This window comes from Arachis hypogaea, chromosome 16, assembly GCF_003086295.3.
Source record: "Arachis hypogaea cultivar Tifrunner chromosome 16, arahy.Tifrunner.gnm2.J5K5, whole genome shotgun sequence".
Classification (NCBI taxonomy): Eukaryota; Viridiplantae; Streptophyta; class Magnoliopsida; order Fabales; family Fabaceae; genus Arachis; species Arachis hypogaea.
The window spans coordinates 66,335,027-66,346,662 of NC_092051.1; the positions used below are offsets into that span (position 1 = coordinate 66,335,027).

Genomic DNA, 11,636 nt, shown 5'->3' on the forward strand with positions numbered 1-11,636 from the left:
ATAATAAAATCTCTTGGCAAGGTATAAGAAATTGGAAGTCCAGACTTAGTTATCCTTATCAACAACAATGAAAGTTGAATCTTAATTCCACTTGGTCAACCTTTACTAAAATAAAGGAAAGTCAAGGGACTAATTAGTTTGATCTTCGAATCTTATTTATTTCCTAAGAAAAGGTTGGGATTATTGAAGCTCAATTCAATTAGCAAAGATAACAGTTATCAATTATGCTGTTGAGTTGGATAATTCCTGAGTTACTGATTTCTTAACCAAGACCAAAAGGGGAAAAGTAAATCTACTGGAATAAGAATGCCTTCAGATGGGAAGCAATAATCATGTAAATAAAAGAGAGCAATAGTAACTGAAATACCTCAAATAACATTAATTCAAGTAATCTGGAACAGTTCATAAAATAAATTGGGAAAATAAATAAAAATAAAGAACCTGGGATTGAGAGTTACTCCTAAACTAAGAGAAGTCCTAAATCCTAATCCTAAGAGAGAGGAGAGAACCTCTCTCTCTAAAAACTACATCTAAAACATGAAAAGTGAATTATGAGAGCTCCCTTATAAATAGATGTATTCCTCCACTTTATAGCCTCTAATCTGTGTTTTCTGGGTCGAGAACAGGGTCAGAAACAGCCCAGAATTTGCTGGTCTCGAATTCAACTACGCTGGAATTCCGTCACTGCGACGTGGCTGCATGGAGCACGCAGTCGCGTCGCCTAGCATCAAGGAAACTATAGCATATTATATATCAAATCGAAGCCCCATACGTTAGCTTTCCAACGCAACTGGAATCGCGTCGTTTGTACTTCTATAGCTCAAGTTATGACTGTTTGAATGCAAAGAGGTCAGGCTGACAGCTTTGCAGTTTCTTCAACTTCTTGTATTCCTTCCACTTTTGCATGCTTCCTTTCCATCCTCTAAACCATTCCTGCCCTGTAATCTCTGAAATCACTTAACACACATATCAAGGCATCTAATGGTAATAAGAGAGGATTTAAACATAGGGAACTTAAGGCCAAAGAAGCATGTTTTCAATCAAAGCACATAATTAGGAAGGCAAATGTAAAACCATGCAAATAGTATGAATAAGTGGGTAAAGAGTTAATAAAAACCACTCAATTGAGCACAAGATAAACCATAAAATAGTGGTTTATCAACCTCCCCACACTTAAACATTAGCATGTCCTCATGCTAAGCTCAAGAGAAACTATAAAGAATGATGAGGATTGATAGAATGTATGAAATGCAACCTATGAGTGCAACTACATGCTAAACGCTTTTACTTACTTGGTTAAGAGTAAATAAGTTCTCCAAGAATAAATATGAACTGGATTTCACTAATTCAAATCATGAAAATGAACTACAAAATAGATTTGCAAGAAGAAAATAGCTCATGAAAGCAGGGAACAAGGAATTGAGCATTGAACCCTCACTGATAGTGTATACACTCTAATCACTCAAGTGTTTTAGGTTCGATTCTCTCAATTCTCTACTAACCTTGTTTTCTAAGGCTTGCTCTTCTTCTACCAATCAACAAAAATTTAATACACAGATACACAAATCAAGAGGTCTTTTAAGGGTTGTAATGGGGTTAGGGTCAAGGTAGGATTGTATATGGTCAAGTGGACTAAAATCTGAATCCTTAATTAACTTAAACTTTCCCCACCTAACTTAAGACAATCCATGTAATCAAAGTACAAAACCTAACTTTCCATTAACCATTTTTTTTCACATATTCATGCATTTTAATTTCAAGTACAGTACATATGCATTGCTTTCACTTACTTTGGGGCATTTTGTCCCTTTTTTATTATTTGCTATTTTTCTCCTCTTTTTCTCTTTTTTCTTCTTTTTTTTATTTATTTATTTTTTACTATTTTTTTTCAATGCATATGATTAAATTTTTGAATGCGTGACATGTCCTAAACATTTCTTTCACATTTTCAGAAAATTCTAACATACTCAATTTTCAAACCAAATGTTTTCAATCCCAATTTCCCCACACTTAAATCATAAGCATCTCATTAGTCTAAGCTAACCAAGGATTCAAATTAAGGTCATTATTGTTTTCCGCTTAGAGTTAATGATGTGCTAAAGTAAAGAACAAAGGGGTAAAATAGGCTCAAAATTGGTTTGCAAGGGATAATCAAAGGTAAGACCATATGGGTATGTAAGCTCAGTGAAACAAAAGGCCTCAATCATGTAAGTGTATGCATACATCAAATAATGGAAATATAGAATTAAGCAAGACAAAGATCACAATTTTAGAGAGAAAAATACACACTAAAACAAAATTTTTGGTTGATAATGCAACCAATTCAAATAGGCTCAAAAATCTCACAGGTTTTGTGTGTTCGAGTTCTAAACCATGTTCCAGTATAATATCTCTTCAAACAAGTGTAACATTAAATTTTATTCAAATTAGTGAAATTCTCTAAAAGGTTTCTTGAAAAAGAAAATATTACTTTAACCAAGTGGTAAAATATGCAAAAAATCAAACAAATATGCAGTCAAACATGCAAATGCAACAATCAAACAAATAAAATACAAAAAATTTGGTGTTGAGTCAAGAAATAACTAACCCATGGAGATCAGTATCGACCTCCCCACACTTAAAGATTGCACCGTCCTCAGTGCATGTTGAGATGTGCAGGTGGACGGGCTGTTCCAACTAATGCTTTTCCTCAAGCATTGTGCTGATGGACTTGTTTGTCTCCCCATGTAAACGTCTTCCGGTTCCCTTCCGGGTGGCCATCCTGAAAGAAAAAGGGAAGAAGAGTAACCCAAAAATAGAGATAAGAAAATAAAAGAAGTATGGGTGGGTTAATGCCAAATTGTAAGGGTCTCATTTACATGGAAGCTTCAACATGTAAGTGTGAAAACAATAGAAGTCATGGCATACCAGTGGTGCAAAATTTGCAATAAAGGAGGGGAGAATATGGGTAATGAAAGACAATGTAAGTTCATGTCAATGCAAAAGGAATATCAGTATTATAAAAATTAGCATTGATTTAAATAATATTACCCAATTAGATTTAAACAAGTAACTAAGCACCACGAAAATACCAGAAAAGATGTAACAGTTGAATAAGAATATTTGAATACCAATAAAAAAATTTAGAAAAATAAAAATATGCAATGAATGAAAGTATGCAAATAAATAAAATAAAATAAAAGATAAGAAGAATGAGAAGGGAAAGAAATAAAGTAAGAAAGAAAGAAAGAAAGAAGAAAAGATAGAAGAAATTAGGATTAGAGAAGAAAAGATAAGAAAATTGGCACTAATCTTGATAAGTTGTGTGACGCTGGCGACGCGGTCGCGTGGGTGACGCGGTCGCGTGGTGCGCAATAAGGTTAGGCAACGCGGACGCGTGGGGCACGCGATCGCGTGACTTGATTTGTGCTAGTGGCGCGAGTGCAGCCTCGCGGTCACACAACTCTCTGTTCAAAACTTAGTGTTGCCAAAATCCAGGGTAACGCGGTCGCGTGGGGCATGCGATCGCGTGGATGGCCTTTTTTGAAAACGACGCGGACGCGTAGGGCATGTGGTCGCTGGTGCACGAACTTGTGATGTCCAGGCTCAAACAATCCCTGGCAACGTGAGCAACTTGGTACGCGCAATCGTGATTACACTTTGATTATGTAAAATTTATGGCTCTTTCTTTCCCTGGCAATGGCGCCAAGAACATGGTGCCAATACCATGGTTCACAACTTCGATACAACTAACCAGCAAGTGCACTGGGTCGTCCAAGTAATACCTTACGTGAGTAAGGGTCGAATCCCACGGAGATTGTTGGTATGAAGCAAGCTATGGTCACCTTGCAAATCTCAGTTAGGCAGATATAAATTGATAATGGTGTTTTCGAATTTAATATAATAAAATAGGAATAGAAATACTTATGTAATTCATTGGTAGGAATTTCAGATAAGCGAATGGAGATGCTTTCGTTCCTCTGAACCTCTGCTTTCCTGCTATCTTCATCCAATCAGTCTTACTCCTTTCCATGGCTGGCTTTATGTAAGGGCATCACCGTTGTCAGTGGCTACATCCCCTCCTCTCAGTGAAAAATATGCTCACATGCTCTGTCACAGCACGGCTAATCATCTGTCGGTTCTCGATCATGCTGGAATAGGATTCACCCTCCTTTTGCGTCTGTCACTAACGCCCAGCACTCGTGAGTTTGAAGCTCGTCACAGTCATTCAATCATTGAATCCTACTCGGAATACCATAGACAAGGTTTAGACTTTCCGGATTCTCTTGAATGCCGCCATCATTCTAGCTTACACCACGAAGATTCTGGTTAGGAGATCTAAGAGATATTCATTCTAGCTTATTTCATGTAGAACGGAAGTGTTTGTCAGGCACGTGTTCATAGGGGAGAATGGTGATGAGCGTCACACATAATCATCACCTTCATCACATTCTTGGGTGCGAATGGATATCTTAGAAGCGAAACAAGATGAATTGAATAGAAAACAGTAGTACTTTGCATTAATCTTTGAGGAACAGCAGAGCTCCATACCTTAATCTATGGAGTGTAGAAACTCTACCGTTGAAAATACATAAGTGAAAGGTCCAGGCGTGGCCGAATGGCCAGCCCTCAAATGTGATCTAAGATAGCATACAACTGATCAAAGATACCTAATACAATAGTAAAAGGTCCTATTTATAATAAACTAGTCACTAGGGTTTACATGAGTAAGTAATTGATGCATAAATCCACTTCCTGGGCCCACTTGGTGTGTGTTTGGGCTGAGCTTGAGTGTTGCACGTGTAGAGGTCCTTCTTGGAGTTGAACGCCAGCTTTTGTGCCAGTTTGGACGTTCAACTCTGGTTTTGGCTCCTTTTCTGGCGCTGGACGCCAGATTTGGGTAGAAAGCTGGCGTTGAACGCCAGTTTACATCGTCTATTCTTGGCCAAAGTATGGACTATTATATATTTCTGGAAAGCCCTGGATGTCTACTTTCCAACGCAATTGGAAGCGCGCCATTTTGAGTTCTGTAGCTCCAGAAAATCTACTTTGAGTGCAGGGAGGTCAGAATCCAACAACATCAGCAGTCCTTGTTCAACCTCTGAATCTGATTTTTGCTCAAGTCCCTCAATTTCAGCCAGAAAATACCTGAAATCATAGAAAAACACACAAACTCATAGTAAAGTCCAGAAATGTGAATTTAACATAAAAACTAATGAAAACATCCCTAAAAGTAACTAGATCCTACTAAAAACATACTAAAAACAATGTCAAAAAGCGTATAAATTATCCACTCATCACAACACCAAACTTAAATTGTTGCTTGTCCCCAAGCAACTGAAAATCAAATAGGATAAAAAGAAGAGAATATACTATAAATTCCAAACTATCAATGAAACAGAGCTTCAATCATATGAGCGGGACTTATAGCTTTTTGCCTCTTGAATAGTTTTGGCATCTCTCTTTATCCATTGAAGTTTAGAATGATTGGCATCTATAGGAACTTCAGATTTCGAATAGTGTTATTGACTCTCCTAGTTCAGTATGATGATTCTTGAACACAGCTTCTTTATGAGTTTTGGCCGTGGCCCTAAGCACTTTGTTTTCTAGTATTACCACCGGATACATAAATGCCACAGACACATAATCGGGTGAACCTTTTCAGATTGTGACTCAGCTTTGCTAAAGTCCCCAATTAGAGGTGTCCAGGGTTCTTAAGCACACTCTTCTTTTTTTTTTTGCATTGGACCTTGACTTTAACCGCTCAGTCTCAAGTTTTCACTTGACACCTACACGCCACAAGCACATGGTTAGGGACAGCTTGGTTTAGCCGCTTAGACCAGGATTCTATTCCTTTAGGCCCTCCTATCCACTGATGCTCAAAGCCTTGGGATCCTTTTTATTTTCCCTTGCCTTTTGGTTTTAAGGGTTATTGGTTTTTTGCTCTTGCCTCTTGGTTTTAAGAGCTTTTGGCTTTTTTCTGCTTGCTTTTTCTTTCTATTTTTTTTCTATTTATTTTTTTTTCGCCTAATTTTTTTTTTCTGCAAGCTTTGTTCTTTGCTGCTTTTTCTTACTTCAAGAATCATTTTTATGATTTTTCAGATTATCAAATAACATGTCTCCTAGTCATCATTCTTTCAAGAGCCAACATATTTAACATTCTTAAACAACAACTTCAAAAGACATATGCACTGTTCAAGCATACGTTTAGAAAACAAGAAGCATTGTCACCACATCAATATAATTAAGCTAAGTTCAAGGATAAACTCGAAACTCATGTACTTCTTGTTCTTTTGAATTAAAACATTTTTCATTTAAGAGAGGTGATGGATTCATAGGACATTCATATCTTTAAGACATCGTTACTACTACTAATGATCATGTAATGAAGACACAAACATAGATAAGCACATAACATAGAAAACGAAAAACAGAGAAAGCAAGAACAAGGAATGAATCCACCTTAGTGATGGTGGCGTTTCCTTCTTGAGGAACCAATGATGTCCTTGAGCTCTTCTATGTCTCTTCCTTGTCTTTGTTGCTCCTCCCTCATTGCTTTTTGATCTTCTCTTATTTTATGAAGCATGATGGAGTGCTCTTGATGTTCCACCCTTAGTTGTCCCATATTGGAACTCAATTCTCCTAGGGAGGTCTTAATTTTCTCCCAATAGTTTTGTGGAGGAAAGTGCATTTGAGGCATCTCCGGGATCTCATGGTGATGAGCTTCATACGCCTCTTGAGCTCCATGAATGGGCTCTCTTGCTTGCTCCATCTTCTTCTTAGTGATGGGCTTGTCCTCTTTAATGAGGATATCTCTCTCTATGTCAATCCCAGCCGAATTGCATAGGTGGCAGATGAGGTGAGGAAAGGCTAACCTTGCCATAGTGGAGGACTTGTCAGCCACCTTGTAGAGTTCTTGAGGTATAATCTCATGAACTTCCACCTCTTCTCCAATCATGATGCTATGGATCATGATGGCCCGGTCTATAGTAACTTCAGACCAGTTGCTAGTGGGAATGATTGAGCATTAAATAAACTCCAACCATCCTCTAGCTACAGGCTTGAGGTCCACTCTTCTTAGTTGAACCGGCTTGCCTTTGGAGTCAATCTTCCATTGAGCTCCTTCTACACATATGTCCATAAGGACTTGGTCCAACCTTTGATCAAAGTTGACTCTCCTTGTGTAGGGGCGTGCGTTCTCTTCCATGTTTGGCAAGTTGAACGCCAACCTCACATTCTCCGGACTAAAATCTAAGTATTTCCCCCGAACCATTGTAATATAGTTCTTTGGATCCAGGTTTTTACTTTGATCATGGTTCTTGGTGATCCATGCATTAGCATAGAACTCTTGAACCATTAGGATGCCGACTTGTTGGATGGGATTTGTTAGAACTTCCCAACCTCTTCTTTGAATTTCATGTCAGATCTCCGGATACTCATTTCTTTTGAGTTTGAAAGGGACCTCAGAGATCACCTTCTTCTTGGCCACAACATCATAGAAGTGGTCTTGATGGGCTTTGGAGATGAACCTTTTCATCTCCCATAACTCGGATGTGGAAGCTTTTGTCTTCCCCTTCCCCTTTCTAGAGGATTCTCCGGTCTTAGGTGCCATCAATAGTAATGGAAAAACAAAAAGCTTATGCTTTTACCACACCAAACTTAGAATTTTGCTCGCCCTCGAGCAATAAAAGAAAGAATAGATGAAGAAGAAGAAGAAATAGAGGAGAGGGAGAGTGGTAAGTGTTTTCGGCCAAGAAGGGTGTAGAGGGGTGTGTTGTGTGAATTTGATGAAGAATGGAGGGCTTTATATAGGGAAGGGAGGGGGGGTTATTGTTCAGCCATATGGGTGGGTTTGGGTGGGAAATTGGTTTTAAATTTTGAAGGTAGGTGGGGTTTATGAGGCAGGTTTATGGGGAAGAGTGGATGGATGTGAGTGGTGAAGAGGTGATGGGGAAGAGAGTTTGAGGTGATTGGTGAAGGGTTTTTGGGTAAGAGTGTTTATGGGGTTGTGTGAAAGAGAGTGGTGAGAAGAAGTTAGTGGAGGTAGGTGGGGATCCTGTGGGGTCCACAGATCCTGAGTGGATCCTGTGGGGTTCACAGATCCTGAGGTGTTCAAGGATTTACATCCCTGCACCCATTAGGCATGTAAAAATGCCTTTGCACCCAACTCTGGGCGTTCAGCGCCAGGTTGGTGGCCATTTTGGGCGTTCAACGCCCATTTGTGTGCCATTTCTGGCGTTGAACGCTAGAACCATGCCTGTTCTGGCGTTCAGCGCCCAGAAGCTGCCCATTTTGGGCGTTCAGCGCCAGAACCATGCTCTGTTTTGGCGCTGAACGCCAGACAGATGCTCCTCCAGGGTGTGATTTTTCTTCTGCTGTTTTTAATTCCGTTTTCAATTTTTATATTTATTTTGTGACTCCACATGATCATGAACCTACAAAGACATATAATTAAGAAAAATATAGTTAGATAAATAAAAATTGGGTTGCCTCCCAACAAGCGCTTCTTTAATGTCAATAGCTTGACAGTGGGCTCTCATGGAGCCTCACAGATGTGCAGAGCTTTGTTGAAACTCTCCAACACCAAACTTAGAGTTTGGATATGGGAGTTCAACACCAAACTTAGAGTTTGGTTGTGGCCTCCCAACACCAAACTTAGAGTTTGACTGTGGGGGCTCTGGTTGACTCTGCTTTGAGAGAAGCTTTTTCTGCTTCCTCTCCATGGTTGCAGAGGGAGATCCTTGAGTTTTAAACACAAGGGAGTCCTCATTCCATTGAAGGACTATTTCATCTCTGTCAACATCAATCACAGCTCTTGTTGTGGCCAGGAAAGGTCTTCCTAGGATGATGGATTCATCCTCTTCCTTTCCAGTATCCAGGACTATGAAATCAGCAGGGATGTAAAGGCCTTCAACCTTTACTAAAACGTCCTCTACTTGTCCATATGCCTGTTTTCTTGAATTGTCTGCCATCTCTAATGAGATTTTAGCAGCTTGCACCCCATAGATTCCCAGTTTCTCTATTACAGAGAGGGGCATGAGGTTTATTCCTGAACCAAGGTCACACAGAACCTTAAAGATCATGGTGCCTATGGTACAGGGTATTATGAACTTTCCAGGATCCTGTCTCTTCTGAGGCAATGTCAGTTGATCCAGATCACTTAGTTCATTGATGAACAAGGGAGGTTCAACTTCCCAAGTATCAATGCCAAATAATTTGGCATTTAGCTTCATGATTGCACCAAGAAACTTGGCAGTTTGCTCTTCAGTAACATCCTCATTCTCTTCAGAAGAGGAATACTCATCAGAGCTCATGAAGGGCATAAGGAGGTTCAATGGAATCTCTATGGTCTTTAGATGAGTCTCAGATTCCTTTGGTTCCTCAGAGGGAAGCTCCTTATTGGTCACTGGACGTCCCAGGAGGTCTTCCTCCTTGGGATTCACGTCCTCCTCTCCCTCATTGGGTTCGGCCATTTTGCTTATGTCAATGGCCTTGCACTCTCCTTTTGGATTCTCTTCTGTATTGCTTGGGAGAGTACTGGGAGGGATTTCAGTGATCCTTTTACTCAGCTGGCCCACTTGTGCTTCCAAATTTCTAATGGAAGATCTTGTTTCATTCATGAAACTTACAGTGGCCTTGGACAGATTAGAGACTAAGTTTGCTAAATTAGAAGTATTTTGTTCAGAGTTCTCTGTCTGTTGCTGAGTGGATGATGGAAAAGGTTTATTATTGTTAAACCTGTTTCTTCCACCATTATTAAAGCCTTGTTGAGGCTTTTGATCCTTCCATGAGAAATTTGGATGATTTCTCCATGATGAGTTATAGGTGTTTCCATAAGGTTCACCTAAGTAATTCACCTCTGCTATTGCAGGGTTCTCAAGATCATAAGCTTCTTCTTCATAAGAATTCTCTTTAGTACTGTTGGATACAGCTTGCATTTCATTCAGACTCTGAGAAATCATATTGACTTGCTGAGTCAATATTTTATTCTGAGCCAATATGGCATTCAGAGTATCAACTTCAAGAACTCCCTTCTTCATAGGCGTCCCATTACTCACAGGATTTCTTTCAGAAGTGTACATGAACTGGTTATTAGCAACCATGTCAATGAGTTCTTGAGCTTCTGCAGGCGTTTTCTTTAGGTGAATGGATGCACCTGCAGAAGTGTCCAGTGACATTTTTGGTAGCTCAGATAAACGATCATAGAATATATCCAGGATGGTCCATTCTGAAAGCATGTCAGAAGGACACTTTTTGGTCAACTGTTTGTATCTTTCCCAAGCTTCATAGAGGGATTCACCTTCTTTCTGTCTGAAGGTTTGAACATCAGCTCTAAGCTTGCTCAGCTTTTGAGGAGGAAAGTACTTGGCTAAGAAAGCCGTGACCAGCTTATCCCAAGAGTTCAGGCTGTCTTTGGGTTGAGAATCCAACCATAATCTAGCTCTGTCTCTTACAGCAAAAGGGAAAAGCATGAGCCTGTAGACTTCAGGATCTACTCCATTAGTCTTAACAGTATCACATATCTGCAAGAATTCAGTTAAGAACTGAAAAGGATCTTCAGATGGAAGTCCATGAAACTTGCAGTTTTGCTGCATTAGAGAAACTAATTGAGGTTTCAGCTCAAAGTTGTTTGCTCCAATGGCAGGAATGGAGATGCTTCTTCCATGTAAATTGGAATTAGGTGCAGTAAAGTCACCAAGCATCTTCCTTACATTATTATTATTTTCGGCTGCCATCTCCTCTTCCTGTTCGAAAATTTCTGAAAGGTTATCTCTGGATTGTTGTACTTTAGCTTCTCTTAGTTTCCTTTTCAAAGTCCTTTCAGGTTCTGGATCTGCTTCCACAAGAATGTTCTTATCTTTTCTCCTGCTCATATGACAAAGAAGAGGGCACAGAAAAATAATAATAATAATAGAGATCCTTTATACCACAGTATAGGGATCCCTGTGTGAGTAGAAGAAGAGGGGGAGACAAAGAATGTAATGTAATGGAAGAAACACAACTGTGAGGATGGTTGAGATGTGAGGTGAGATGTTAGTAAATGAATAAATAAATAGAATAAGATGGGAGAGGAAAAAATTTTCGAAAATAATTTTTGAAAAAAAGGTTAGTGATTTTCGAAAATGGTTTTTGAAAAATGTTAGTATTTTTCGAAAATTTTTAAAATCAAAAATAAGAATAAGAATAATTAGTTAATTAAAAAGAAATTTTTGAAAAAGAGGGTAGATATTTTCGAAAATTAGAGAGAGAGAGTTAGTTAGGTAGTTTTGAAAAAGTTAAGAAACAAACAAAAAGTTAGTTAGTTAGTTGAAACAAATTTTGAAAAGATAAGAAGTTAGGAGGTTACAAAAGATATTTTGAAATTAGATTTTTGAAAAAGATAAGATGAGAAGATATTTTTGAAAAGATATGATAGAAATTGGTTTTTGAAAAAGATTTGATTTTTAAAATCTCAATTAATGACTTGATTCATAAGAAATCACAAGATATGATTCTAGAACTTAAAGTTTAAATCTTTCTTAACAAGCAAGTAACAAACTTCAAATTTTTGAATCAAAACATTAATTGATTATGTTATTTTCGAAAATTATGATATAAAAATAAGGAAAAGATTTTTGAAAAATATTTTTGGAATTTTTGAAAATAACTAAGAATTT

General features: G+C 38.5%; 1 non-coding gene across 1 annotated transcript; it reads left to right on the forward strand.

Annotated features, from left to right (window-relative positions):
* The first annotated feature begins 10,211 nt into the window (after positions 1 to 10,211).
* LOC112760941 (small nucleolar RNA R71) lies at positions 10,212 to 10,319 on the forward strand. The gene has a single exon (XR_003181353.1). It is a non-coding gene; the product is annotated as a small nucleolar RNA R71 (small nucleolar RNA).
* The last annotated feature ends 1,317 nt before the right edge of the window (positions 10,320 to 11,636 follow it).